Genomic DNA, 24,919 nt, shown 5'->3' with positions numbered 1-24,919 from the left:
ATTTTTTCTATAGCAGGAATCCCCCCTTTTTTAGGGTTCTTAAATAAATTTATTCTCATTTCTACTTTAATAAATTATAATTATATTATAGCAGGATGTTTATGTTTATTAATTACCTGTATTGGAATAGGTTTTTATTTAAGAATAGTAAAAATACTTTTATTTCAAAATAATAACTTTTATATCTCTTGAAATAATATTATTTCTTTAAATAAAAATAGTTTATATTTGAATTTTATTTATTTAGGTTTTATTTTATATTATACATTGTTTTATTTATTAAACCCTAAATTTTTTATTTCTTTCTTAATTTATATATTAAATTTATAACATGATTTTAATTATAATTCTTTTACCTTTATTTAGTAGCATATTATGCGGATTATTTGGTAGATTTTTTGGTAATAAAGGAGCTAAATTGATTTCTTTTGTTATTATCATTATAACACTTATAAACTCTTGAATTGTTTTTTATGAAATTAATTTTAATAATAACTTTTTATACTATAATTTATTAAATTGATTTAATTTAGGATTATTAAATAATTCATTTAATCTAAAGTTCGATTTAATAACCATTAACATGCTAGTTTTAGTTATCACTGTTTCATTTTTTGTTCATCTATTTTCCTATTCTTATATGGAAAACGACCCCCATTTATCAAGATTTATTTCTTATTTATCGTTGTTTACTTTTTTTATGATTATATTAATATCAAGCTCAAACTTAATTCAACTTTTTATAGGATGAGAGGGGGTTGGATTATGCTCATATTTATTAATTAATTTTTGATATACTAGAATACAAGCTAATAAATCAGCAATTAAAGCAATGGTTATAAATAAACTAGGAGACATCGGATTGCTAATTGGAATAATATATCTATGAATTTTTACAGGATCATTTGAATTTAATGATATATTTATAATTTCTACTACTAATAATATTTCTATACTTTATATTCCATTATTTTTCATTTTAATAGGAGTCATAGGAAAGTCTGCCCAATTAGGGTTTCATATATGATTACCTGATGCAATGGAAGGGCCTACACCAGATTCAGCTTTAATTCATGCAGCTACGATGGTTACAGCTGGGGTATTTTTAATTATCAGAATGTCACCTGTATTTGAACTCTCATCTACTGTGTTAATCTTGATCATTATTATAGGAAGTTTAACTTCTTTTTTCTCGGCAACTATAGGAATGGTTCAAAATGATTTAAAAAAAGTAATAGCATATTCTACTTGCAGTCAACTAGGTTATATGATAATGATTTGTGGTTTTTCTTTTTATGATCTAAGTTTATTTCACTTAATAAATCATGGATTTTTTAAAGCATTATTATTTCTTAGTGCAGGATCCATTATACATGCTATAAATGATGAACAAGACATGAGAAAGTACGGTGCTTTAAAAAATTTTCTACCTTTAGTATTTGTTTTTATAATTATAGGATCTATAGCATTACTAGGGTTACCGTTTTTATCAGGGTTTTATTCTAAAGATTTAATTGTTGAAGTAGCATTGTTTTCAAATTTTTTATCTTTTTCTGTTTGAATTAGCATTAGTGCTGTGTTTATTACAGCCTTTTATTCTTTAAGATTAATTTATTATACATTTATTAACAACCCACAGCAAAGTAGAAATAATTTTTCTAATATTCATGAAAGTGATTATAAAATTATTATTTCATTAATCTTATTAACATTATTTTCTATTTTTTCTGGTTACATGTTTCAATTTATAATTATAAAAGATAATTTTTCTAATATGATTTATAATATTAATAAATTACTACCTCTTTTTTTTAGTATACTAGGAATTATTATAGCTACATAAATATTTACTAATTTAAATAAGACTTGAAACGTTATTTTTGTCAATTATTTTAGAAGTATTTATTTATTTTTTATAAATAATTGATATTTCGATATTCTAATAAATTACATTTTTTCTAAAAAATTAAGTCCTTTAGGGTATAAAATTACTTATAAACTTATAGATAATCAAATTTTAGAAAGTTTAGGACCATCTTATTTTAATAAAATTATAGGTATAATTTCAAATAAATCAAGTAAAATTTATTTAAATTCTATTTATTCTTATATTTTAATTACGTGTATTTTTTTTATATTTTGCATTTTAATTAATATCAAAAATTAAAGTCTATTTCTTAGGACTAGCAGGAATGCCTAGAAGATATGCAGACTTTCCAGACAGCCTACTTACTTGAAATACCATTAGTTCTTTAGGTTCAATTATTTCTATTATAGGAGTGGTTTGATTTATTTATGTAATTTTTGATGCTCTTTATTCAGAAGAAAAATTTATTTCTTGAAATAATTTAGATATTGAAAAGACTAATACTTTAGAATGATCACTAAATTGCCCTCCTAGTCACCATACTTTTAACGAGCTACCTTTTATAAATCACTCAACCCATTAAAAACAGGGAATAAAAAAAATTCTTCGGTTTTCTTCTCTCCTAAAAGAGGATCACCTGACCCCCCCCCCCAGTCCAGGCGCAGCACTGGCGCACCCCCTGCTGTGGCTAACGCAGGGGGCCCCGCGCCGCACCAACTCCCCCAGGTTGGTGGGGGGGTTGGTGGGGCCCCGCGGTTGGTGGGTTAGGGTTAGGGTTATATATTTAAAAATTATATAAAATATATTTTAAATATATTTTATATATATAATATATATATATATATTATTTTAAATATATGTTATAAATATATTTTAAATATATTTTAAAATATATTAAAAGATATACTTGATCTCCTGGATGATCTTTCAGATCTTGATCTAGAAGATCAAGGTTGATCATCTTCTAAAAATGAATCGAAATTTGTATAAACATATATATATTGTATATATATATATAATATACATATGTAAAATACCATATAAAAATTCTGTGAGTTATCATAACTTTTATGCTTTTATTTATTTTCATACAAACGTTTATGTCAAACAAGTTTTTATTAATCCTAACTTTGCATTAACATTATAATTTAAATAAATGATTGATAAACAAAACAAAAAATGATTTACTATTTCTTACCAGATGAAAATTGTTACAGAATCTGATGATGGTGACATTTTCTAACAAGAACAAACAACAAAAGCCATATTTGTTTTTTATATTATAATTATATAACTATATTCAATATTATACAACTATGGTAAAGCTACAGTTAAGCGGCCGAAAATAACTTTATTATTTCGCTTGTAATTGTTCGATTCGCTCAAAGTAGTGACTTTTTAATATAAACAAAAGAAATATTTATTGGCTTCAGTCATACATCGACTATCTTATATCCTGCTGCTACAAGGAAGTGCTGCTACATCGACTAAGGGTTTGGCATGGGGCAGCGTTTTTTTTTATTATTATTATTTCACTTAATATTTCTAATGTTTAAAAAGCGTCCTCTGAGGAGAGCGCAACAAGCGAAAAAATAAAATTATTTTAGGCCGCTTAACTGTAGCTTCACCATAACTATGTATGTTTAATTATAACTTTATATCTTTATTATTCTGTTTAGCTAAGTTTAAAGACAAAGCTAAGCCTTACTATAAGCTTTAAGTTGGCGCACGATTTTTATGTTTAACATTGTTTTAAATTACACGAAAAGAGCGCATGCATGAACATTTTTTTAGGTCTGCGATTTTAGTGAAATCGGATTTGTACTTTTGAACGACAGGATATAGCACAAACCGACAGGATATAGCCCTAACCGTTTCCGTTAGGTATAAACTAAAAAAACAAAAGTAATCATATTTTAAAACTTTTTAAAATTACATAACTAAAATGCCAGCCTATACTTACTCTATTGAAGATGTTTAGCAATATGTTTCTGATGGAATAACAAATTATTATAATAAAAAAATGTCAACTTTGTGGTGTGTGTATATATAACCCACTATTTAAGTTAAACTTTTATATAATTTATGAATAAGAGTTTATTATTATTGTATATTTAATATTATTTTATGTTTCTGAAGTTAATTTTGTACTATGTCTCAGCATCTCAAAATACACAGTTGTTTTGGGACTTCCATTTTATACATTGACTTATTTGTCAATTTTGCTCAGAACTATTAGTCAGTTTTGTTATTAAGTATTACTAGAAATATTTATTGAAAACAATCTAAGATTAAATTAAATGTAAATTTATTATGGATTTGAACCTAATTTTTAGAAAGTGACCCTAGATACATTTTAAAAAAGCTTATTGTACCTAGGGTCACTAATTTTTAAACCCTTCTACTTGATGGAATTTTATATTTTATAGTCAATATACTTATACTAATACAAAGTAATTAGTATAGAGATGTGATTGTATCAGTTTTGCTATTTGTAGACAAGTCTGGGGCCTAGAATTTATGCATTGAAAATATCTGGCCATAGGTACACAAACTTCCACTAGATCTTATTGGACCTCTTGCCTTAACAAAACTTGGAAAAAAATATATTATTGCAATTACTGATCATTGAAATAAATATATTGAAAAATTAACAGTTTATGTAACTACTTTTTGTTATAGATTTTTGGTACTCTTCAAAAAACTCTAAAATTTTAGATTATTCGATAAAGTCTGCTTATATTCCTTTAACCAATCAACAAGAAAAAGGTTCAGAGTTTAAACTGGTAATGGTAAAGCTTTGACAAAAACTGTTAGATTTTTTTAGTATGATTGTAAAAAGGGGATGTCGAAGTTGAAATTTTTAAAATATCTTGTTTTTTTTGCATTTTTAGTTGTTTTAATTCAGTCGGTTTTTAGAAAGCATAGAGTTGCACATGAAAATGATTGTGATCTATTCTTAAAAGGAAATGCAATAGCTTTCTGTATCAGTATCAACTTAAGTTTTATTATATAAAAAGATAATGACATGAGGTAACATTAGCTGAAATGTATTAAGAATGGTAAATTAGAGATGTTTCTTTTGTTACTGTGTTATACTGTCATAAAAGGTGTGTCTTTAGTACTCATGGTTGTGAATGAATCCTATTATTTCTGCTGCCTATTATTTTTGTTTTTTATGACTTATTTGGATATTTAAATTTAATCAATATAGATAAATATGTTTTTTTGTTTTTTATTGTTGGTTTGTTTTAGTTAATATTTAAAAATATGTTTTAGTTAATATTTAAAAAATTCATGTTTTAGTTAATATTTAAAAAATTCATGTTTTAGTTAATACTTAAAATGTTCATTACACATTTTATTTTTGTAAGTGTATTATTGATGTTTAAAGTTATAGAATTGGCTAATTTAGGTTAACTAATGCTTGTCTTTATTTTGTTATTGGCATGATGATTTGTTTTGCTCACTTCGTAGTTGTTTTTTTCTTACTGTCATCAATTATTCATTTTATCAGCTAGGGTTTTCCATATAAGATATTGTTAATAGGTACAGTTATTAAAGTCAGTTCTTTACTTACATACATTTGTTGCAGTTGCAGTTAACTATAGCTACTGTTACAGCTACAACAAAAGTAGTATTTAAAATTACGGCTATTTTTAATTATAATGAGATAGGGGAGATGGGGGCGCATTGATCGCCGGGGCAGTATGATCTTTTGGCTTTTACTCGTTTATTTTTGCCTAACTAGAAGTGAGGTTGCAATTTAATTAACCATTATGCTTCCCTAATTGATTATTCGTAATATTTTTTCATAAGGTTATCAGCGTCAAAAAAAATAAAGAAAATATTGTTTTTCGTCATAAAAAGTGATTTTTTTAAATCGTACTATAATTCAAATATATTTTTATTTAGATGTCTGTATGGGTTAACAACAATTTTATTTTAAATTTGTAAGTGTTAGGTGTATAATATAATATAAAATTTTTATTTGGCTGCAATTTATACAGTAGATATTGCTATCAATATGTTACCTATACCTATTGGGGTACATTGATCTTTGACTATGCGGGGCCCATTGATCGGAGGATCAAAGTGCCCCATAGAAGACGAAGTGCCCCATGTTTTTGTTTATAAGCAATACAGTTAAACGAATGGAATTGTATTTATAATTTAAAAAAAAACTATATATAAACAAACAATAGCTTTTAGCATTTCATTTTTTAAATCTACTTATGTTATAAGCTAGTAATAATAACAATATTATTTTATAATATCAAAAGAATAATATTTAACATAATAATTAAAAAATATTTAACATAATATTATTATGTTAAATATTAGCATTTATTAAAAACATATGTTTTTATTGATATATTTTTTTACAGATCTTAAAATGGTTAGAAATAGAATTAAAAAAACAAATAAAGTTGCTATACCAAGTGAAACAATGAAAGTAGCTGTTAATAAAGTTTTAAAAGGAACACAGCTGAATGTTGTAGCACGTCAGTTTAACATAGATAGAATGACTTTAAAAAGATATTGTCGTAAAAAGAGGCTTAATCCAAATGAAGCTTTCAAGCCTAACTACAACAATAGACAAGTTTTTACAGCAGAAGATGAAAAAAGTTTATCAAGTTATTTACTAATTGCATCAAAAATGAACTATGGCCTTTCAACTAGGTCAACGCGATTATTGGCATATGAATTTGCTTTAAAAAACAATAAGATATGCCCATCATCATGGATCAAAAATAAAATTGCAGGCATTGATTGGTTGCAAGGTTTTATGAAAAGACAACCAGAGTTGTCTCTACGAACACCTGAAGCAACGAGCTTCGCTCGATCAACAGCTTTTAACAAACACACTGTAAGAGAGTTTTTTCAAAATCTTAAAACGGTAAGAAATTGATATAAATATAATCCTAACTGTATATATAATGTTGATGAAACTGGTTTAACAACCGTTCAAAAGCCGGTAAAGGTTTTAGCTGGTAGAGGAATCAAACAAGTTGGAAGAATCACATCTGCAGAACGAGGAACATTGGTAACTGCATGTTGTGCCCCTAATGCTATTAGAAATTCCATTCCTCCGTTATTTATTTTTCCTAGGGTAAAGTTTCATGATTACATGATTAAGGAAGGACCTCCTGGATGTGTGGGATTTGCAAATCCTTCTGGTTGGATGAACTCATAAATTTTCATAGAATGGATTAAACATTTTGTTAAATATTCAAACTGTTCTCAGGAATCTCCAGTTTTGTTACTTCTCGACAGTCATGAAAGTCATATTTCTGTTAAAGGCTTGGAGTTTGCAATTCAACACGGAGTTACAATGATAAGTTTTCCTCCCCATTGCAGCCATAAATTGCAGCCATTAGATAGAACTGTTTTTGGACCATTGAAAAGGTTTTACAATTCTGCATGTGATAATTGGATGGTTTCAAACCCAAGACCAATGACCATTTATGATATTGTTTCAATAGTTCGAGAACCGTATACAAAAGCTTTCTCACCATCTAATATACAGACAGGATTTAGAGTAGCTGGCATTGAGCCATTCAATTCTGAAATTTTTAAAGATGACGAATATTTACCATCATCAGTTACAGATAGAGCTGCTCCAGATACAGTTACTATCACTCCTGTCAACAACATGGAATCTGAAATGATACCAGCACATGTTAATCACATAGAGTCAGAAATAACTATAGTAAGTATTGAAGCAAGTATTTTAAACAAAGTGTCAACAAGTGTTGCTTCTATAATCTCACCTGAGGTTTCAAAACCTTACCCAAAAGCATCTGCCAGAAAAAAAAATGTTAAAAGTAGGCAGTTAAAAACAAGGATCTTGATTGATACTCCTGTCAGAAATGAAATTCGTTTGTCAAAAAAAAAGAAAATTTTGAAGCAAACCAAAAATCAACAAAAGTCTCCACAAAAGATAAGAAAGAAACTAAGAATTACTTGCTTAGGAATAAAAAACAATGTAAACCAAAAGCTGCTTCACAACTTGACTTTCACAAATGATGAAATATTCTTAATCAAAGTATTGTACTTTTAACAAGTTTTGTAAACTTAAAAGTTGTATATTTATTTCAGTTTTTATATTTCAGTTCTTATAAATTTCAAGTTGTTGTAAAGTTTTAAACGTATATAAAGCGGGTAACTTATAGCTGCTGTGATTTATACATTTTTTAATGAAAAATTAGACTAGTGGGTTTAACTGCTATATTTAAAAAATAATTAAAAAATTTAGATGTATTATATGTTATACAATATTACTCTTTGACTAAATTATTTACAAGATTTAGTTATAGAAGTGTTAAACGTTTAGATAATATTACGCATATAAGATCCATTGATCTTATATGTCGGAGATCATAGTACCCCATAGTTTGGGGTACATTGATCTTTTGAGAGGGTTGTTTAAAAGTTAAAATTATTCATGTTTATCATTTTTTTAAATCAAAATATTTATATATTCCAAAAGCCAGATAGTTCTACATGTGTTTCGTAGTTAATAAGTTTTTACATCTCTTTCAGGTTCTGCGCAATTTTCAAAACACTGCTACGGCGATCACTGCGCCCCCATCTCCCCTACTTGATCCATTTTTTATAGAGTATTGTGAAAGTATAGACTATTCTGGCATGTTGATACCATGGCTGTTTTAACATTTTTAACATTTATATAATTTAAAAGTTCAAATCCTTCTGGCACACAATTAGAGTTCATTTTGTAAATCAATTCAATGACATATATTGATCAATGCATTTATTAAGTACTCTTCTGGCACAAAAGTAGGTATTTTTATTATTATTATTTTTTCAAAATGTCCAAGTTTCAACCAAGTTAACTTTTTTCAAAAAGACTTAAAGACCATGCTATTTTGCTATTTATATTGTGTAAGGATTTTTTGATGTTATTTTCAAAATAATGTTTTAGTGTAGCATGAAGTGGGTCGTTTCTTTAATGTCATTTTTATGCAAAATATTCACATAATAAGAAATAGTAAACTATTATTGTGCTATACATACATTAAAACCGCTAAAATTGTCGAATAAAACCAGTCTAGGTTGTTATTCAACGGTATTGCAGTAGTGGTGTAGTGGTAGAGCGCTCGCCTCATAATCGAGAAGTTCCGAGTTCGATCACCACCATCTCGCCGGTAGTACTGCGCTCATCTTGTTTCTCCGCGTAGCGGTCTTGTTCGTCATGGTTTGTGTTTCGGAGTTATAGAGTTGAGAGAGGGCTGTAACTACAACTAAAGCAGCCTCCTTGACTGTAGTGACTTTTAAAAAATATGTTTCTTGTCATACTATACTATAAAGATATAAATTACTGCTAAAATATACCTCGTGAGTTAAATGTTATTAAAAGTCGTAAACTATCACAACAAAAATGCCGTAAAATAATAACAATTCGCATCACGAAGTAAATGCTTTTAGTTCGGTTAGCGTATTTTTATTTTTAATTTGTTCGTCTGGGTTAACAAAAAATGCCTTGATTGTTCAATTTTTCTACTTATTTAACTATCTACTTATTTAACTTGACTTAATAATACGTTAAATAAGTATCTGTAATCTAACGCATGCCCAGAATATCGTTTTTTCTACTTACTTAACGATCTACTTTTTTAACGTGACACCGGCATACAAAACGAAATTGTTTCGGACTAAACGTAATTATAAGTTTTAAACCAATTAAAATTGGGGTCATCTCAGGAAATAGTCGCTACTCTAAAACTCGAGTATTTGCCATCTTTTTTAAAACAACGGGTCATATCAACCCATTTGTAATCAGCTGTTTATGGCTAATCTGAAATGATCTAATTCTAATAACAATAGACACTCTTTCCTTTTGAGAACTTATTTTTAGAACATGAAAAAAATAGTTTAGAAAATACCGACAATGGTACGCACTGCTCTTTTATAGAGGTTTTAAGTTGAAATTATTTTTACTTCAGGTTTTTTTTTTAACCACTCTTTCGAGCAGTGACATGAAATGGAACCCTTGAAAACGAATTAAAAACCGCATCTTTTTTCATTTTTTGACCATGTTATTATATTAAAAACAATATTAAAAACCTTCAAAAAATGAGGGGGTCCTAACTTTATATGGCTTTATCTTTTGAGTGTCAAAATATATTTTTAATATTACTAATTACAAATGATCTAATATCAAATTAATGGCATAAACACATTAATTAGTCTCAATAAATTACGTCGATCGTCTGATAATTTGTTTAAATTAAACTATTTGTTAGAGTATTGATTTACAAGATTTAAAAAATCTACTACGGAAAATACTAATTAAAAACGTTTTTGAACAAAATGAGTCTGCAAAAAGCAAGATTTCATTCAGAAAATAGGAAATGGATATGTTTCTGTTGGGTTGATAAAGACAAAAAGTGTCTATCTTTGGAGAAGAATGATCAAAAAAAAAAATGTTCAAAATGACCCAAAAAAAAAACTGTTCAAAATCGCCTTAATTACTTATCATCACAATCTGAAAACACTTTTTCAACTCCTTCAACTCAATTAATTGAAGTTTACCTTGGCTTCTGACCTCAAATTGATCAACTTAATCATTGGAATATCAGTAAGTATCTTATTTCACTTTTATTTTATATTTTAAGTAAGCAATACCAATAAGTTATTTTCTATAATGAAGGGTCAAGGTGGAAAATACTCGTGTTGCTATTGTGGTTGGCCGAGGATGAAAAAGGAGTTCAAAATACCAATTTGATAACCTTGTATACAGATGCAATATTATAAAAATGTTACTTATCCATGTCTGTTGGATGAGAAATTGACTGAAGAAATTATCACAATATTTACACCACCTGATTATGATATTTATGAACACCATGTTAGTAAAATTATTGATTTTCTATTCACTGATAAAAATTTGATGGAGGTTCTTGAAAAGAAAAAGGTTATCAGGCATGGCTATAAAGGTGGTGGTTTTGATGAGCCTAACTGTGCCAAAGTTTTAACTTCATTGGACGAAATGACACTTTATTCTCCAATTGAAATCCTGAGGAGGTTTAAAGAAGGTACTTTGCATTGCATTTTAAATTTTTTAACACTTCTTAGAACCTTTTTAATTCAAATAGTACAGATAGGGGACCATTGACCTACCAATCTTAATAAAATTAGGAGACACAAATACGTTACTACTATTATTTTCAGCAAGTTAATTTTGGTTAAATTTTGTTTGATCTAGTTGCTGAATACTGTGTTGGGATGTTTGCAGTAATGTAATAATAAAATCAATTTTTTATTTAAAATCTCCGCTCAAGCATATTTTTACTTTGTCTCTTGAACAAGGAATCTTTCCAGATATACTTAAACTTGCAAGGATGGTACCAGTCTTTAAATCTGGAGATGATACCAGCGTTTCCAATTACAGGCCAATCTCAATACTACATTGTCTTTCAAAACTATTAGAATACATTATGTATCATAGACTATTTACCTTTCAAGAAAATAACAATACTCTTTATATCAAACAATTTGCATTTTAAAAAAATCACTCCACAGATCAAGCAATTATTCATCTTCTTCAAATTATTTTTCAGGCATTTCATGAAAATAAATATACGCTAGGTGTATTTATTGATCTTAGCAAAGCGTTCGACACTGTTGATATTCTATTAAATAAACTAAAAAATTACGGGATTAAGCACTTAAATTTTAAATGGTTTCAAAGCTATTTGTCAAATAGGAAACAATACATTTCATTTAGCTGCGGAAAAACTGGTAATATGAATATAAAATGTGGTGTTCCACAAGGGTCAATTTTAGGACCACTTTTATTTTAAATTCATATTAATGATTTTAGCAAATCTTGTACGTTACTAGACACTATTTTGTTTGCGGATGATACAAATTTGTTTCACGCTTGTCACGATATTAACATTTTGTTTAATTCAGTTAACATGGAACTCATAAAACTCACAAAATGGCTTAGTGCAAATAAATTATCAATTAATTTAGATAAAACAAAGTATTCTTTATTCTATCGCTTTCATGAACGCGATAAAATCCCTTTAAAACTTCCAAAACTTTATATTGGCAGTCAATTTATGAAAAGAGAACAATCATTAAAATTTTTAGGAGTACTTCTTGACGAAAACGTTACTTGGACAAATCATATACATTATCTTGAAAGTAAATTCTCAAAAAATACTGGCCTACTTTATAAAGCAAGGCCATTTTTAAATCAAACTAGTTTAAAATTGTTATATTTCTCCTTTGTTCATAGTTATCTGAATTACGCAAACATTGCTTGGTGTAGCACAAATCAAAACAAAATTAAAAAATATTTTCAATAAACAAAAATATGCAATGAGAATAATATTTCATGTAGGCCGTTTTACTCACTTCAAAGAACTATTTATAAAGCTGAGTATACTCAATGTCTACCAAATAAATATTTTTCATCTTTTAATTTTCATGTATAAAGTTAATAAAAGAACAACACTAAACATTTTTAATTCGTTATTCAAAATAAATCAACATAGATACTTAACCAGATACTCAAACAACACCCATATTCACCCCAAAAGTTTTTATGCCGCAACTGAGTTTTCATTATCCATTAGAGGACCAAAAGTATGGCATAAAGTCCTATCTAATAAACTTAAAACTCTTGAAACTCTTGACGAATTTAAAGTAAAATTGAAGCAAATGCTCCTAGTTGGTGATGGAGTGCTTGACTTTTTTGGGTGACACAGATAAGTTTTTTCGATTTAGTTTAAAGTTTATCTTTGTCAACCCTTTTATGGATTAGTTGAAGCATGCTTAAATACATATATATATATATATATATATATATATATATATATATATATATATATATATATATATATATATATATATATATATATATATATATATATATATATATATATATATATATGTATATATATATATATATATATATATATATATATATATATATATATATATATAGATATATACATATAAATATATATATATTTTTTTTAAATGGAAAGATTCAATTTCTTCTCAATTCTGTGTTTCATTAATAATTTTAGTATTTATTCTTAATCAATTAAAAAGAAAAAAAAAAAGTTGTTAAAAACCTTTTTTTTCAATTTTATTACAAGTTTTACTTTGTGCAAATTTATATTAATCTTTATATACTTATTTATTTAATATTTATTTCTAAGAATTTGTTATTTTACTTTTTATTGATTATTTTATTACTTTAAAAGAAATTTTCTTTTTTTTTTTTTTTTTTTAAATATTTCTTTATGACCCTGTAACTTTTTGTTTCGTTTTATGTTTTTAAAAATAAAGTCTTATTTTATATATATTGGTAACGTTTATATACTCTATACGAAATTATTTATTTTTACGGAATCAATCTCGGGGTTTGGCGATAAGACAAATTGTCTTCTTCTTGCCCCGGCCATCTGTATATTGGAAATATTGGTTGTATTTATATTTTTATACGGCAAAAATGGAGAGGAAAAAAAAAAAAACTCGATACCTCCTACAAAGAAAAAATAGACAAATTTGTGGAGTTCACGCCTCACTTAAAAGTTTTATCCGTCAAATTTAAAAAAAAAAAGTATCAAAGTTTGATAATTTACTATCAAGAATATGGGTAATCTGTAAAAAAGCATGCTTAAAATACTATGATCTTGTTATAATTTTTCTGTCTTTTATTAGCAATTTTGCAGTAATTTACTCTAAATGATTTACGCGAAATGATTTTTTTAAAAGAGTAAATTCTTGTACTTATTTTGTGTAGTTTTTCACTGAATGATTATAACATGTATTAGATAATATTTAATAATATATTTTATTTAAAAAGGTTTGTAAAAAATCCCAAAATCAATTTAATCATTATCATTCAATGCTGCCAAGTTGTGACTTGCAGATGAATATGAAAGTAAAACAAATTTTTTATTGAAAATAGGTAGCAATGAGCGATTTTTTGTAAACATTGTTCTGCTATTAAAGTTTGTTATCATTCACGTTGCTACAAAAAATTTGTTAAAGGTGTGTTCAAAACAACATTGTTAAAAAATCTCCTCATCAATAAAGATTCATATGATATATTCTGTAAAAAAGTATAAAACAAAAAAACAAATATAAAAAGTGTAATATAATAATACTTACTGTTACAATTGCACCACATATTTATACCTGGTATACTCGCCAACATAATTTATCATAAGTTGATTTTGTTTCTGATCATTGTCCCATTGAAATTTGCAGTAAATTATAAAAGATCATTATGTTTTGGTCATTATATATATAACAGAGCGTTAATATTTGTTTGCCATGCATAAAATTATTACATTTGACGTTTTATCTTTAAAACCAAAGTTGTTAAGGTAAAAAATCTTTGCAAGATAAATAATGTTCTTGACATAGAAAAAGTTTGTGATGCTCAGATTTTTGCAAAAGTGAAAAAATACGAAAGAGAATTTAAATAAAAACACTGACTTATAAATATGACTTTTTTAAATATAATTTTTAAAACTCTATTCCTGGTATTTTTATTTTTAATTTTTTTAATAAAAAAATTTTTAAAATGTAAAAATACAAAATTTTTGACGTCGTGTGATTATTTTTATTTAACTAATATCAGCTAGTTTAAAAATTAAAGGAGTGGGGAGGGGGAGTAGGGGAGTAGGGGGAGGGCGCTTAGAATGGAAATGCTTTCTCTCTTATAACTACTTACAATGATTTAATATTGTTTTCAATAAAATTTTCGCATATGCAAAATACCGCTCCCTGACTTTATCCCTTGTGTTTCCCCGGCAAATATTTATCCATGAAGTTAAAGCTGTAAACATTTTGTTTTTACAACAAAATATATATATTTCAGTCTTTAGAAAGATTAGAAGTTAGACACCAAATATGTGCAACGAAACTTTATTTCTAGCCACATTTAGAAATACTAGCATACGGCCTGTTATTCTGGAAATTTTTTTTTTTAATAGTTTGAATTATTTTATTGTATTTTTTATTTGGTTTTAAGTGAAAGAATTTAAATTATTCTTTTTAATTAAATTTTTATACCTTAAAATGACGGTTTAATACTGATATTTAGCAGAGAGAGAGAACAAAAAATAATTTGTAAAAGAACTTAAAACCAGTTAAGAAACATTATATCAGAGGTCGTCCATAAAGTAAGTACGCCAAAAATTTTGAAATTTGACCCACTCCACCCCCTACTGCCATGCGTACTTTTAAGTTCCCACCCCCATAAAAAGTACTTACGTTTTTCAAATACCGCCCCCCCCCCTTTTTTTTTTTAATAAACTTTTTTTTTTCCAATTAAAAAGTTTATTAAATAAAAAAAGGTGGAGGAGGTACCTTAGATGCTTTATACAACCCCAAATCCCTTTGTTTGCGCGATTTCAAAACGTCTTGAAGTATATATACAAATATTAATATTAATAAAGTTTAATTACATTATGTAAATGTGTGCGCATGGCCTTGAGGGGGGGGACAGCAATTTTGTTACTTTGTGCTAATTTAATAAGCGATTTAATTTAGCAAAACCTAGCAGTAAATTTGGAAGATTTTTTGAGACCTTAATGACACGTTTCTTTGAGGGGAACTCTGACCGATTAAGGGGCTATCCCCCCTTAAAATTTTAATATTTTCAAAAAAAAAAAAATTGTTTTTAACTACTTTTACCTGTGTTTGATTATGAAAATTGTTTTAAAAGTAGCAAATTAACCTATAACTATCTTAATTTGTCTATTTAAATAAACTATTTTTACGTGATGTCCCTAGCAAAGCCATAGCAACGCACTAGTTTAACTGTATACATCCTATATTTTACCTTTATCCAACCCAAATGTGTGTTATAATTGTCATGTAAAAGCTTGAACAGCTTCTTTATGAATTTCTCTAGAACTTTTGTTAAGGTTGCTACATCAAGTACGACAATTTAAATCAGTTATAATGTTGTTTTATCAGCTTAGTTTTATAAGTGAAAATGGGAAAAGATTGTCGAGTGAAGCAACGTACACAAACTCACCGTAAAAGGAAAAGATTTATGGGAAATCATAATAAATCTGTGAACATTGATAGTGTTTCTGATAATGTTAGTATTGAGTTGCCAACAATTAATTTTAATGCTGCTAACAGCACTTGTGTTTTGTAACAAAATAATGAAAACTCACTTAATTTGTCAGCTTCGTCTCAAAAAGTTGAAGACTTAGAAGATACACTTGTTTTGAAACCTTGTATATCTGGTTATCGTATCATTGATGTTGCTGTTTTAGTTTCTGTTTTAAATTCTTTTCTGTGTCCAGAATGTGGTACTCTCATTAGGTGAGAGATATAATAAATGACATGGCTTATCTTCCATGTTATATCTTAAGAGTCAAAAAAAAGATTGCAACTATCTTCATCAGTTCTACACCTCTATCAATGGTAATAATAAAAAAGGATTTGATAATAATAAGCTAATAATTTATTGCATGCGACTATTGGGCCATGGATATGCAGGCATAAAAAAGTTTTGCACTTTTATGAATTTACCTAAGCCTTTGACCAAAAACAACTTTAAAAAACTACTGAAAATAATTGCAACAGCTGTTAAAACTGTAGCAGAACAAACAATGATAAATGCTGCAAGTAAATTGCAAAAAACATCTTTGGCACCAACTGATATTTGTGTATCTTGCAATGGTATATTGCACAAACGAGGATAATCATTGCTGAATATCCTCGTTTGAGTCTTTTCTGTTATCTCTACTGTTAGTGGCAAAGTGTTAGATGTTGAAGTCATGTTTAGATATTGTATAGGTTGTAGTTTTAATCAAGACCTTCAAAAATCTAATCCAAATGCTTATGCAAAATGGAGAAATTCCCATGTTTGTATGTATAATTACCAAGGTTCTGCTGGTGGTATGGAGCCAGAAGGAGCAAAACGTGTTTTTCAGCGTTTTATTGATAATCGCCAGTTAAGATATATTCAATATTTAGGTGATGGAGACAGTAAAAGTTACATGAACGTTAAAAATACATACCCTGATATAAAAATTGAAAAGCTGGAATGCGTTTGACATTATTAAAAGAGACATTATTAAAAGAGAGTTGGAACACGGCTGCGGAATTTAAAGAAAACAGAAAAAGGCCTTGGTGGTAAAGGACGTCTTACAAATGCGACAATTGATCGCTTACAAAATTTTGTTGGAGTTGCAATCAGAAAAAATGCAGGTAACCTAAAGGAAATGAAGGCAGGAGTGTTAGCATCGCTATTTCATGCGGACTCATCGAAAAATAATAGCTTACATTTTCCACACTGCCCTACTGGTTTAGACAGCTGGTGCATAACGATGCTGATAAAATAAATAAAACAACAACATATAAGCCAGGACCGGGTTTACCAATGGACGTTATTATGAAAGTGAGATATATATTTGAAGAGTTAAGCGAAGACAAAAATTTTTGCACGGCAAAACACAAAATACTAATGAATCGTTTAGTAGAATGATTTGGGTATACCAAAACAAACATTTGTCTCGCTTACCCAATTAGAAAAAGGCGTATATGATGCTGTTGCTTACTTTGATATTGGAGCAAAAGCATCATTTGATGCTTTTAAAGAACTGAACATGGAACCAGGATTTCATATGATTGCAGGATGCCAAGTATTTAATAATGAAAGAAAAAGAAATGCTGAATATTGAATAAACCCTGATAATAAGTCAAGACAGCAATTTTATGTGCCAAAAAATTGAAAAAAAATGACAAAAAAATTGAAAAAAATGATGACTTGTCTGTACCTGGTGGATTTTGAAAATTTGGATTATTTTTTTTACCTATTTTACGAATAAAATATTACTGTATTTAAAGTTTTTACTTTAATCGAGTTTCTCTCAGAATAGCAATTTGTGGACGCCGGCCAATATATTTTAAGAACCGTATGATATTTTTTTAATGAAATTTTCATGAAGTGTTAAAAAATTTGACCTTAAACTTCGTCGTCCTGTTGTGGTGGTGAGAAAAAGTTATAAAAATTCTATTCAATTTTTGGTCGTTTTAGGGATATTTTGTGGTTAACGTGGCAACAATACGGATTTTCAAAAAAAAAGTTGGTGCATTTTTCCAAATTTAATATAAGCATGTTACCAATAATCATTTTTTGTAAAAATGGTCAGATTTAAAATCAGAGGGGGTACCCCTTTAACAACAGTGCTGCTAAACCTGCTTTTTATCAACTAAAAAAATAGATTCCCTGAAAGATGCTTTACTCAGGGCCAACATTTAAGGTGTGGGATGTGCCCCTGCCCGTACGTGAGGGCAATATGTAGTAAAATTTTCAACGTTACTATCTAAAACAAAATTTAAATTTATTGACAGATTTTACATCTTATATTGTAAATTTTGTAATAAACAAAAGTTATGACCCTGCAAAGTTTACACATTTTAGGGAGTCGGAAAATTTGCATGGTCATAACTTTTGTAATTTACAATATTTTTCTACAAATATTAAAATCTGTCGATAAATTTAAGTAGCAAAGTTGAAAATTTTATTACATTAGTGCCTTCACATATGGGTAGGGACAAGCTTTTTAGAGCTCTTTGTTTCCAGGCCTCCGCAAACCCAATTTTTTGCAAGGCCTCCTCATTTGGCATAGGTAAAAACATACTTAAGTTTGGAGTTTGCACGATGTGAAAGTATCCTATGTAGAACATAAAAAAAAATCCTAAGGGCGTTTGCGCATGTGTGTGCGTAGAGAGAAACCTCTACTCCTTATACCATACATCCTTTTATGTTGGCAAACTAGGATCTTTAGTCAAAATTTTAACTTTTTATTGATTAGCTGGTTAATTGTGATAAATTAGAAAATCGAGGTACGTACTTCTAAACTGAACCCCTCCCCCTCCCCCTATACGCTTTTTGATGACCTCCCCCTTTCCCCTATGAGCGTACGTTATTGGACGACCCCTTTGAACTATTTGTTGGTCGTAAAAAAAAAAGGTTTAATTAAATTTTAAATAAACTTTTTACAAAAAAAATGAAAACTATTAAAAAAAATATATATTAACTTAAAATATTTCTTTTAATATTTATTGAAATTTTATATTTTATAAAATTTTGATCGATTAAATAAAATTTAAAGACGGTTCAAAACAAAGTAAAAACGTGAGATGAAACATGAAATTTCGAACTGAAAAGCTTCGACGAAAAATTCTACTTAAACCATCGAATTTTTTTATTTTCTTGACGACGCATATCTCTTAAATAAACAATGGCGAAAACCTTGAAAAACTATTTTTTATCAACATTAATTCGTGTAAAAAGTGTATAAAAAGTGCAAAATAAATATATAAATAATTTTTATATTTATTATAAAATTAAATTTTTTCAAAATTTAACCAAATCAAAAAATTATGACTTTATCTGAAATATAGTACGATACTATTTGAAAAGAAATTATATCAAAATTAAAAAAAAGATATATTTAATTTCCATATTTAGTAAAAATTCTTAAACATAATAAAAAATAAAAGTATACATAAAATATTTAACAAATATTTATAAACAATATTATTTAAAAAATTATATATTAATAACATAATAACTAAAAACTGAGAATATAATATAAATATAAAGTTTTTTTTTTTATATTTTTATTTTATTTTATATACCATAATAATAGTTATATTCAATAAATTAATAATTTATTAATTTATATTATAATTATAACTATTAATATATTTGAAAACGAATTATTTTATGATATTTTATTAATAAAAATTTAAACTTTTAAATAATAAATCTAATAAACTAGTAAAATTAATTTGTATATTTAAAAACATATTTATTATAAATTAATACATCAAATATTTCATTATTTATTTATGATTATTGTTTTTTTTTAAATATATTTAAAATATTAAATATTTTATCGTGTAGTAAAGTTTTTTAATTCTTCGAGGTTATAAAAATATTTTTCACGGTAGTAGATCTTAAACTTCTTGATATTTGAACAACGAATCCATTCACAAATTTCTTTAATAAAATCAATGTCGTTGTGAAGGTAAAGAATTAATTCTTCACAAAGATTAATCCACGGAAGGAAATTCTCTTCAAAATCTTTTTTTGTTATTAAATAATCTGAGATCCATATCCACAACATTTTAATCTTATCTTTCGGTTTCCATCCTTCGAAATTAATTGAACGATGAAAGTAGACATCGCGAACATCAGTTGAACATTGTATTAAAAGATTTTTTCTTCATCACTTAACATATTTTTATTAACACGTAACGCCGATAACTTTCTTCCAGATTTTAAGTAATGATTTATGAAATAATTTTCGCAAGAAATTTTGTAAGAAGTTTTTCGATCGTAAATCCAAATACTCCACCATCGTTGTTGATCAACAATTGATTTTATTTCATCAGTAAATGATGATTGACTTTCATAAAAACATTCAACGAATAAATCTTTTCGATCTTAACTTTTTCTTAGACGATCTAAAGTAAAAATAAATATTAATTATAAAAATAAACAAATAAATTATTAAAATAATAATCAAAATTATAACATATATTATAATATTCTACATATTCATAAACATAATTTTATTAATTTTTATTAATTTAATGATTGAATAAATAATCATATACAATTTTTTATTTTTATTAAACAGATTTTATTTTACATAATAATATTATAGACATAAATTAATACTAAATTAAAATGATATATAAAAATATTAAAATAGTGAAACTTTTAAATAAAATAATTCTTTAAAAAAATTATAAAAATATACACAATTTTTTAATTTTGTTAATTTAAATATTTTATCACATTTTTAAAACGAAGTAATTTAAATATAAGTAATAAATTAAATATATTGATAATAACATAACAAAAATTAATCATTTATATAACTTAAAAATCTTTTATTCATATATTCCAAGAAAATTTCGTAGTTCGGTTGTTTTAATAAAACATAAAACATTTTATTAAACAAGTGAATGTTTTTTATAAATTAGATTTCAAAAGAAATTTTTTAAAAAGAATATTTGTTTATTCGATTTCGACGTTGATTAAAAACTTTGACGAATTTATTTCTTTAAGGACGATTTATAGTGAATTCGTAAATTACTGAAACTTTCAACAGGTCAAGTGCAGGAACAAAGTGCAGAAAAAAAAGTTAGGAAAAATATTTCGCACTTTATTCACATATTTAACCCGTTCAAAATATCCGCATTTTCGCATTTTATCTGTCTTCCAAATGATGTATTTTTATAAATTTTATAAGATAAAATTAAATAATATGTGATACAACATGCGTTTCTTGATTTACACTGAGCGATTAAAGTCTAAACAGTCTACGCAAGACTTATGAAACGAAGGTTGTCATGGTGAAATACAAAGAAATCAGAATGATTTATAAAGAGACTTTTACACATCATAGTCAACATTATTTCATCATTAAAGCATAGCTACAAAACGTAATATATATAATATATTAAAACAAGCAACAAACATACCTTAGATAAACCGATAATCGATTAAATTTAAAATTTACCATAAAATCGCATCAAATGACATATTATTTTAAAAAGTAAAAAATAAATTCATGTAACAAACATTTTAACGTAAACAAGAAAATAATTTCTCATTCACAACTGTTTCATAAAAACAATATTCCTGCGAAACTTTTTGCAAAAAAAAAAACACAGGTTCATGCCAGAATATTTAACTTAGACGAACTGTCGACTTACATTAAAAATAGTGCCATATTGTGCAAATGTTGTAAACATATAGAACAAAAAAGGAAACGATTAAAAACAGTCGGTTGAAAATGCAATTGAATAATACCTCACTATGTTATAAAAGTAGTATGACATGGATACGTACATACATTTATCATAATGTACTTGTTTTTGGCATAATTTAACTAATATATCCACAACAAAAAAATACTTATTATTATCAATCCTTTACAAAAGACAGTCGTCGTAAGTTATTGTTTTAGAAATATATAAATTTAGTTTTAAAACAAAAACTTTTTTAATAAAAACAAATAAATGAATATAAAACTGAATAATTTACTTACGAATATATATTACTATATATAAATTACTTACGAATTTTAGGAAGTTTTGTTACTCGCGTATATTTTAATAAACGATGGTGAGTTCGTAAAACCTTTTTAAGAAAAGAAAACGTTAGGTTGTATATACTTAAAACTCGACGATCGAACTTTAAAAAAATCTTTTCACAAATTCGAACAAAATTTGAATCAACCGTTTAGTTTTATAGAATGATATCGTAACTATCGCAACCATTTTTATGAAATATAAAGTCTAATAAATGTCGAAAATGTCAATAATGTACCTCCAAATTGCTTAGAAGTTAACAAAACATACATTAATTAAACATACATAAGTTAACTGAACCAAGTCTATTCTAATTATGCCTTTCCAGGTCTCACGAAGATTTTTTATATTTTCTGAAAAGAATTTTTGGAAATGTATTCACTTACTCACTTTTATTAGATTAATTATGGTATATTTATTAACTCAGTTTTATTAGATTAACTATAGTATATTTATTTAATCAGTTTTATTAGATTAATCATGGTATATTTATTTACTCAGTTTTATTACATTAATTATGGTATATTTATTTACTCAGTTTTATTATATTAATTATGGTATATTTATAGCGTTTAAAGTTGTTAGTTTAATTATATTTGAAATGAAAGTATTTGATGCTTCACCATAAGGTTTAGATCACGTTAAAAGCTTGATAACATGTAGAATAATAAATTATATAATTTCGTTGAATAACATAAACTAATAATTTTATTGATGTGAAATAAATAAAACGAAAATAGAATAGATTTGGTTTCTGTTATTTTGTCTGACGTCATTAACATAATTTAAAAGCCACAAAAATGTGTAGAAACGCGTTTTTTTAAAAACAGAATTTACGGTTTGTAAATTATTATCAGTTACTTTAGTAATATCTATAAATCAAGCGAATATAAAGTTATATATTATAAATAATTTCATAAAAAATTTCTTATTATATAAACGTAACGAAGACAAGCAAACGATATATATATGTAAAATACTTGTATTTATTGTTTTCTTGATGTTTCCTATTTAAATCAGTTTTAAACCGTAACCGTTTTTTTTATAAAATGCTTAAATAATGTTTGAACAAACATGAAATATTTACAATAATTTAAAATTCCATCACAATTGCTATTTTAAATAATAGAGGCGCATTTATCAAATTGATATAAATTTCGAGTGACTATTTTAAAAAGCTAATTAAATAATAAAAAAATTAAAAAAAAAAAAAAAATTTCTGATTTCTTTGAAAAGAAGTGTAACATTTTTATAATATTAATTTAATATGTTAATCATCATGTTCGAAAATATCTTTTTAAACGTCAAAACCTGGTACAGTTTTTACGCAGTTTCCGCAGTAGCTTTTTAGGTGTCAAACAATTAGGTGGATGGCATTATACCTTGTTAATCGTTTATTTTGTGAATGTCTGGCATCTTTTTCTTTTTCTTAAGTTATCTTAGGATTGTTCTAAAGTTGGGATTGTTCTAAAACGGTGTAAAATATCACTGAGTTCTTTTGGTAACCTTTATTTTTTGAACTTCTTGAAATAAGTTAAGACATCACTAATTCATGAGAACATCTCTTTAAGAAAACATTTCCTCTTACAAAAGGTTGAGAAAATACAAAAGGTTGAGAAAAAGTTTTTTTTATTATAATCAAACTTATAAAATGTAACATATAATGGCGCAAAATCAATTCATATGAAGTGATTTAAACATGTTTGATGATGTAGAACAATAAAAGAAAGAAAAAAATAAAGTTACTAAAAAGCAGAACTTTAAACCATTACTCAAAAACATGTTCAAGATAAAAATGATTGACGTGTATCATTTTGATCAAGCGCACCCGACGGAAGTTTAAACTTTTAATGACTAACTCAAACCATGTAGTTAGTTTTAATAGTGTGTTGACATAAATTTTGCTTTTATTGCGTGTCGACACAATCAGTTACAATTTTAAAAATGTTATATTTCGTTTACCGCATTGTTAAAAAATCCTAAACACCAAAATATTTATTGTAGGTATCGTATTAGCTTTATACAGCTTTTACATTCCATGTAAAAGCGAGCCTGACGTTACGAGTTCAACAAAAAAATGCTTTTGCTTAAAAAGCATAATAAATTAACTAACTTTTTATTAATGGTTTTTTTTATAAAAGGTTATAAACTTTAAAAAAAAAAATTAAAAAATTGAATCTATCTTTCCTTTTTCGATTGAGGATATATTACAAGAGCAGATGCTTTATTAGCAGATCCTTGTTTTATTCTTTTTAACTTTTAACTTTGATAACAATCATTCAAACAAAAAGTAATCTGGTAATGCTATCAGTAAAACTGTAGCTTTACTGATTGCCTTACATTTCTGTTTAAAAATATGATTTTGTCTGGTAAGTTTGGTTTCTTGCATCTTCAATAAATTTAATTTGGATGAGAATTTATATCCCACTTAAATTCATGGTCCACAAATTGCTTCACTGATAGTATCAAAAAACTATTCTTATACAATAAAAGACCTCTTATGTCTTAATTGACAAAAAATGCTTAAAAAATCTCTTATTTCCTGAATGAAGCCATGTGTTTCGCATACTTATATTTTGAAATAAAACATTTTTGTTTAATATTTCTGCAAAGGATTTTTTTTAATTTTATAAACCAATAATCTGACAAATTTAAACTATCAGACAAATTTATTGGGAATAATTTATCTGAACTATGATGTATTTGTGCTTTTGCAGTCGATGGTTTGTGATCAGATTCAAAACTTTTATTTAAGACACAAATTAAAAAACAAACTGAGATCTGTTTGAGGCACACACAAGTTAATTTAAATACAAAAAAATCTCTATAAAAGTATTTATCTCTGCTTAAGACAAATTACAAAAAAAATTAAATAAATTGCTTTCACAAGGTCATAATTTATAAATAAAGAATCATAAT

At 26.5% G+C, this 24,919-nt stretch overlaps 1 protein-coding gene and 1 pseudogene across 3 annotated transcripts in view; one reads left to right on the top strand and one right to left on the bottom strand.

The window, feature by feature from the left end:
* Window positions 1-331: 331 nt before the first annotated feature.
* Window positions 332-2,167, top strand: LOC136073982 (NADH-ubiquinone oxidoreductase chain 5-like; annotated as a pseudogene).
* Window positions 2,168-19,674: 17,507 nt separating this feature from the next.
* LOC136075030 (NACHT, LRR and PYD domains-containing protein 6-like) overlaps window positions 19,675-24,919 on the bottom strand; it is a 39,727-nt gene continuing 34,482 nt past the window's right edge. For 2 of the 3 annotated variants that reach the window (XM_065787250.1, XM_065787251.1), the window contains one exon: window positions 19,675-20,362. The gene's annotated coding sequence lies outside the window, so the exon portion shown is untranslated. Of the gene's footprint in view, window positions 20,363-21,988; window positions 22,050-24,919 lie in introns of all 3 variants that reach the window. The other variant, XM_065787252.1, reaches the window with a different exon arrangement.

Source organism: Hydra vulgaris, chromosome 01 (genome assembly GCF_038396675.1).
Source record: "Hydra vulgaris chromosome 01, alternate assembly HydraT2T_AEP".
In the NCBI taxonomy this organism is placed as follows: domain Eukaryota; kingdom Metazoa; phylum Cnidaria; class Hydrozoa; order Anthoathecata; family Hydridae; genus Hydra; species Hydra vulgaris.
This window is presented reverse-complemented; position numbering and strand designations above follow the sequence as displayed.